Source organism: Hylobates moloch, unplaced genomic scaffold (assembly GCF_009828535.3).
Source record: "Hylobates moloch isolate HMO894 unplaced genomic scaffold, HMol_V3 SCAFFOLD_14, whole genome shotgun sequence".
Taxonomy (NCBI): domain Eukaryota; kingdom Metazoa; phylum Chordata; class Mammalia; order Primates; family Hylobatidae; genus Hylobates; species Hylobates moloch.
This window is the reverse complement of record NW_026652289.1, coordinates 1195485-1202298: the sequence shown is the minus strand read 5'-3', so window position 1 is coordinate 1202298 and position 6814 is coordinate 1195485. Positions and strand designations below refer to the sequence as shown.

General features: G+C 64.0%; 1 long non-coding RNA gene across 1 annotated transcript; it reads right to left on the bottom strand.

Moving 5' to 3' along the window:
• Positions 1–3018: 3018 nt before the first annotated feature.
• On the bottom strand, positions 3019–5713 carry LOC116481753 (uncharacterized). Its single transcript, XR_004251623.2, has 4 exons — positions 5596–5713; positions 4099–4198; positions 3652–3743; positions 3019–3253 (listed from the first exon to the last, which is right to left on the bottom strand). It is a non-coding gene; the product is annotated as an uncharacterized LOC116481753 (long non-coding RNA).
• Positions 5714–6814: the final 1101 nt, after the last annotated feature.

Here is a 6814-nt window from a genome sequence, read left to right as displayed (position 1 = left end):
TTTGTGCACACGAGGAGGGAGCAGGTGGGGGGGGGGTTGCAGGGGGGGGGGGGTTGCTGGTGTGAGGGCTGTCTGGTTGCAGGGAGCGGTCCGGTCGGGTGGGGGCACAGCTGCCAGGAGGAAAGCACCCAGGGCCGCAGGTGGGGCTCAGGATGCCGGCCCTGAAGAAATGGAAACAGGGTTTTCACCTGGGAGGGAGGAGGAGCCTGGGAACCGGGGAGGAAGAGGCTCTGCTGGGCCAGGTCCTGGAGACAGGGGGACCTGGGGACAGAGCTGGCCCTCGCACGCCCTCCTGTCTCGCGTCCCTCCGTGCAGCTGGGGCAGGACCCTGCAGGGGCTTTCCGGGCGGGAGGTGCCGGCTTCCTCCTCCATCCCGTCCCCCCCGCGGTGAATCTCGTTATTCAAATCTCCCCCCTTCCCGCTGCCCCACCGGACTCAGGGGCTGGGGTCGTAGCCCGGCGGGCAGCGGTGGTCACCTTCCGCATAAACCCGGGCTTCCTCGCGGGGCAGCCCCCGGGCCCTATGCTGGGTCGCAGCCTCGGGCAGTTCCCTCGGGGCGCGGCGCGTCCCTGTCCGTCCTCGCCCGTCCCCGCCGCCCCCAGGTCCCGGCCCGCCCCCTCCTCGCAGCCGCAGGTCCGCTGCGCCGCCCCCTCTCCCCTCCCCGGGCCTGGCCCTAATGGTCGCTCCGCCCCCCGCCCGTCCCCGCCCCGTCCCCGCCCCGTGCCCGCCCCTGCCCGGCCTCTCAGCGGCGGCGGCTGGAGCGCGGCGGTCCGAGCGGGTGCACCGCGGCGGAGGAGGCAGCATCCCGCGGCGCTGACGGCCCTGGGGAGAGCATGGCGCCGAGGTGCGGCTGGGGCTGCGGGCAGGGGGTGGGGGACGCCAAGGTGCGGCTGCGGACGGGCGGCGGGGGCGGCGGGGGCTGCGGGGCTGCGGGGCCGGCGGGGGTCGGCTGGGTTCTGCGGGGCCCTGACCCGTGCCTGTCCCGCGCAGGTGTCCCTGGTTGTGGCCGCGGCGGCGGCGCCTCCTGGACGTGCTCGCGCCCCTGGTCCTGCTGCTCGGGGTCCGCGCGGCCTCCGCGGAGCCAGGTAAGACCCGGGCGGGACGGGAAGGTTCGCGCCGGTCCCCGCCGGCCTCGCCGCCCTGGCTGGGGTCCCCGCCCGGCTCCCTCACCCCCGCCCCGGCCGCTCTGGGTTCAGCCCCGGCCCTGCCCACGCACGCGGGAGGCGCCCGAGCCGGACGGAGCAGGCGGGGCGGGGTGGCCGGAGTCCCGCCCATTCATTCTCCCCGCGGGGTCCGGGCCGGGAGGGGTGCGCGGTGCGAGCGGCCGGAGTCCCCGCGCGGGGACCGAACCTACGCGGCCGGCGGGGTCGTCGGTGCCGGGAGGGCCCGGGGCGGGGCCGCGGGGTCTCGGGAGACGCGGCCTGTGTCGCCGTCATGGCCTCGTCCCCGCAGCGCCGGGTCCCGGGACTGACCGCGGGCGGAAGGCGGCGGAGCGCGGGGCGTCGTCTCCGCGTTTCCAACCTGTTGAGGCGAAGCCGCGCGGGCTCCGAGGCTCCTCGCCGCGGGCCGGGCCTTGTGCGCCTCTGTCCCCACCGCCCTCAGGCCTCTGTCCCCGCGTCCGCCCTGGTGTCGGGTTGCGCGGTCCCCTTTGATGCCAACCGAGCGCCGCGCGGTCCGAGAACAATGCCCAGAAGCCGCTGCCCCGCCGGCCTCGCCGCTTCCCGTGCGCGGCAAACGGTGCGCGGGGCCCGTGGGGACCTTCCTGCCGCCAACCACGGGACCCAGTTCCCCACCACGCTGCTAACCGGGGCCTCCTGCCTCCAGCCAGCCCGGCAGAGGCCCAGGGGAGGCGGCGGGGACGCGGACCCCAGGGGAGCCCCGCCCAAAGGGCCTGGGTGCCTTGTCGCGGGTGGAATCCCACTCGGGGGTCCACGCAGCCAGCCCCTGCCTCCGACTCGACTCCACACCTGCTTGCTACAGAGGGTGAGGAAGCAGGAAAGGGGGAGGGAGGAATGTCGTCTGGATTCTTGCAATAATTTGTTTCATTGTTTCCAATCGACTTAGTCACCAGGTTAAATAGTAGCATAGACCTTTCAAAAAAGTAGCTACCTTATAAGTAGATGTGCTGAAAACACCTGCTTGTTGAGTGGTAGATAATTCCTCATTTACTGTGAACTGCAGGGGGTGAAACACCGGCGGAGAGCGGCTGTGAGCTCACGCGGCTCCATCCCCACCGCGGCCCAGGGTCACTCGGGGCCATTAATCAGGCTGCAGAGCTGCCCTCTGAGCCGGGCCGCCAGCGCCCACAGGGCCCAGACCAGGGCTCCCTGGCGGGATGTTTTAAATCGCACAGGGACAAAGGAAAGGAAAGACGCTGGGGCCCGAGCCCCGAGCTTATGAAACGTTATCAAGGAGGAGATGTAAAAGGTGATGGTTTTTTGCCTTTGAATAGAAAAAACAAAAACTGTTATGTGAGCTTTGGTGAGATGCAATCTTGAGATCTAAGAGTGGGGTGTAAAGTCAGTGCAGGCCTCAGCAGGGAAAGCTACGGTTCACCAAATGGGCTGTGCGTTCCTCTTCTGTCCCGGGCCTGCCCCAGCCTCAAGCACTCTGGGGCAGGAAGGCCCCTTGGAGGTGTCTAATGGAATGTGGAAGGCGGGTGGCCAGGAGGCTGAAGCGGAAGCAGGCCCAGAGAGGGGTCTGGATGCTGCCCACACACCCCTCCCCCCGCCCGGAGAGAACTCAGGCTCCAGGCCACCCACAGCCTGATTCCAGTCCTTGCAGGACCAAGTCCCCTTGAAATGGGAAAACAGTCGCCCCCTTTAGGGGTTATTAGAGAAGAGCTAATGTGTCTGAAATGCTGACTCTGGCAAGGGTTTGAGTTCTCAAAACTTAAAAAGCACCCTTGAGAGTTGAAGGCCTGAGGCCCAGTTTGCTGATTTGCACATTTTTTTCTGGCCAAGAATGATGCATCTTTCCATGTCTCTGTGCTACACTTGATCGCTAGAAAAGTCTTTCGCTTTTTTGTGTCAGGATTGGTCGCTGTATTGCTGAGGTTCTTGAATGGTGTTTGTGCCTTTCCCTGTAATCAGGAACCTGGGGGCTCGGTGGTCACCTGGCCGCTTGGTTGCCACCCAGCTGTGTGAGGTGCCGCAGTCTTACCTGCAGTCTCTCCTCTGGTGGATTTGTGTGTGCGAAACAGCCATGACCCCCGAGAGGTGCTTGTAGTCAGTACTCCAGAGTCAGAGTGAGGCTGAGGAAGGGGACTGTGTCACTGGGGCAGTTGCTGATGCCGATGGCCACGCCAGGAGCCTGGTCTCATGAGTCGCGTTGTCTCTGAGCCTCTCCTACACTCCGCCATGGCATCAAGCTCTCCCCCTGCCCCCCTGCAGCCCCCAGAAGGTGCACGTCCTGCCCCTGCTCACCACTGGGACCTCCTCCTGTCTGGTGGTCAGCACAGAGCCCAGTGGTGTGGGTACAAGGCAGGGTCCCTGCGCCTCACTCCCCATTCCCTCTGAAGCCCTGCAGGGATTGGGCTTCAGTGACCCTGGTTCCATGGGTGTGGCTCACCCCAGGGCACACGGCACCGAGGTAACGAGAGACCCTCCCGAGAGACCCTCCCGTAGAAGGTGGTCTTGTTTCTGGGCTCACCCACTGGGGAGTCTTCAGTATTCAGATGCAAGGACTTTGGAAGATAGTTTTGAATTTCAGCAAAACTTGTTTTTCAGGGCACTCCTGTTTTCCTATAAATGAAAGCAGAGCGGGGGAAGTCCTCTGTAGGAAAACCTAGAAGGAGTTAACTGTCCTGCTCCAGAGTGCAGGCGCCAGACACTGGGGGCCAGTCAGGGAGAGCCCCACTTCACCTGCTGCTGCTCCATTTAAAAGTGCAAGGCGAATGCATACAGGGGCATGCACGATTGTGCACATAGGTGCACATTCCCAGTCATGCAAAGTGCAGGGGCACACTTGTGTACACACACACACAAAAGTGCACACGTGTGTGCACACACATGCCCCCCACAGGTGTGTGATTCTCACGTAGTCATGCTGCATCCACACAAACTCTTTCTCCCTCAGAGTGCCTTGTTCTGTCTTCACCTGGATTGTTGAAAAGGCTGGGTTCTCTGGGCCCCGGGAGTGCCAGGGAATCCTGTGGTATGAGCAACAGCACCCTCGCCCTGGGAGCAGCTCCTGATTGCTGGGGACGGACAGTAGGGGCTGGGCTGGGCTGGGGTAGAAGCTGCAGCCTGCAGGCAGCCCAGAGAGAGGGGGCCCCCACAACACACTCCCCACCCCCCTGCTCACTGTGTGGGGGCAGGGAGTATGCAGGCAGCTCAGAGAGAGGGCCCCCACAACACCCTCCCCATCCCCGCTCACTGTGTGGGGGGAGGGGTGTCTGCTTCTGCTCAAGAAGGAGACCCGCCTGGGTCTGGCTGTGGAGCTTATGTTGGAGACCCCAGGCCACCCTGGAACTCTCCAGGTGAAGCCCAGGGATCCAAAGAACCTCACAGCTATGGGGGATGGAGTGGGGTGACACCTGAAACCTCCAGCAAGTCTCTTCCTCTCTCAGCCCCAGGCCTGCGGAGGAGGGTGTGCCAGCCAACTGGGCCTTTGTGCCGGCACTGCCTCCCCACCAGTGCTCAGGAGTCAGGTGCAGAGGCTGGCAGAGACAAAGCTGGCTGTGGCTGAGAGCAGCCCCCAGGCTGGGGCTGTGTCTGGAGGGGCTGGCCATGGCCCTCACCCCACCCCCTGCATGGGGCACTGGACCATGTGGAGAAGGGGCCACCCCAGTGCCTGCAAGGGCCAGTCAGAGCTGCCACCCTCCAGGCTGTCTGTTAGCGGGTTCCTGTCAGAACAAGACGACAGGCCTGGCCGGGCCCAACCCCACGGCGAGATTTCAGCGGCTGGCCAGTGGTGGACGGCACAGGGCTTGAGAGAGATGTTCCCTCATATGGTGCTGTGCAGGATAGGGGCGGAATCCTGGGAAACTGAAATACGTGTTGGGTGCCCTTATACGATGATGATGTTTGGTACATTTTGAAATACTGTGGCCCATGAAGATCCTGAAAGCAGTTTGGGGCACTGTGGGGTGGCTCGGGTGCTCCCCTCATCCAAGGCCCCCAGGCCTGGGAGTTCGGGGTCTAGGGCCCTTTTTGAGGCGCAGGCACCTGCCCAGAATGACTGGGCCGCTGAGACCCGCCTCCTGGGAGCCTTGCCAGGGCCACTACTGGGCAGTCACAGGCCAGAGCCCAGCACCGGGCGGTCACAGGCCAGGACCTGTCCAAAGCAGCGGAGTGCCAGGCAAGTGAGGCCCTGCCATCTGGTGCCTGAGCGCAGACCCTGCTCCACGGCCGGTGGCCGTCACCAGCCTTGCTGCCTCAGTTCCCCCTCCTTAACCCCGGGGTGGGAGTGGCTGCTTCCTCCAGGGGTTCTGTGAGCGGCCACTGGCAATTCTGTAAAAGCCACATACCACACACTGGATCTTTGTGCCAGACCCCGTGTCACGTGAGGAGACAGCCAGCCCAGGCAGGGAGCTGATCTGTGTTGTCCCCTGGCGCTGCCCAGGGCCACAGAGAATGAGGGAGTGACGCTTACCGGCCCTGGCGGTAACGTTTTAGGTGGAGGGTTTGGGCCTCTGCAGAAGGGCTGTCAGGAGGAGCTTTTGATCACGGATGCGCTGAGTCAGATGAAATGTGGAGGCTGCAGGGGAAGTGTCTGTGCCCCGTGCCTGCGGGAGCATGCCTTCCCCCCGCAGCTCGTCCGGCTCAGGCAAGCCCCGGCACGGCTGTTCTGGCTTCTTCCACAAGAGCCATGGAAAGGGGAGCTATTCTCAAGTCCCTGCATCTTTCTGGCACTTTCTGGCATTTCATGGTGGCAGATGGGGTCACCTTGCCACCTCGGGGCTGATCCCCTGTGGGGGCCCTCGTTCCCACCAGGGCCTTTTGATGGGCAGGGCAGGGCAGGCACCAGCACCAGGCTGGGTGGCGGTTTGGCTCTCACCATGCCGGCTTCCAGAAGGCCAGCAGGCCTGTGAGTGGGCACGCTGGTGCTGGGGCTGGGCACTGGTAGGGGGTCAAGGGCTGACCCCTGTGGGGAGTGCCCGTGGACGGACACTGGGGGTCAGGGCTGACCCCTGCGGGGACCCCTGGGGACGGACACTGGGCCAGAGCCACAGGCAGGAAGGCCAATGGGAACGGCAGGAGGAGGGAGCATGATGGGTTACAGTGGCGGAGCTCGCACCCACCCCCCCAGCCGTTTGTTCATTTGCTCATTTATTTTTGGTCTGAAGTCCGTGCTTTTGTATTTCCCCACCGTTCCGTTGAGCAGCTTCAGCATTTGCTGCAGTTGGGCCTCTCTGGAATCTGTGCTTAGAGATTTTGAGACAGCGTCAAGTTTCAGCAGCTCAGACTCCTGTATCTGCAGAGAACCTGCCAGCACAGCTGCTCCTGGGGGCAAGAGAGGCACTGTCTGTTTTGGGGTGACGTGAGCTGATGGGAAAGCCAGGCTGGACATAGCTCCTGGGCCGGCAGCCCATCTTGGTGGCGGCTTCACCCGGTCTTGCATCTCCGGTCCCGGAGCATGAGGGCTCAGGAAGAGCCTCTGATTCGGCTGCTCCGGAGGCCTCGTCTGGACGCACCTGTTCAGGCCCGAGTCCACGCACCCTATGGCCTCGGGGACCGAGAGAGACCTTCCTTCCATGTTTCAACTTAGACAACGGGAGACTTTGTTTGGGGAGGAATCACTCAATTCAGGTGGACGCTGCTGCTGGGCGGGACATCTGGCCTCTCCCTGTGGCAGGGAGGGGCACGGGGGA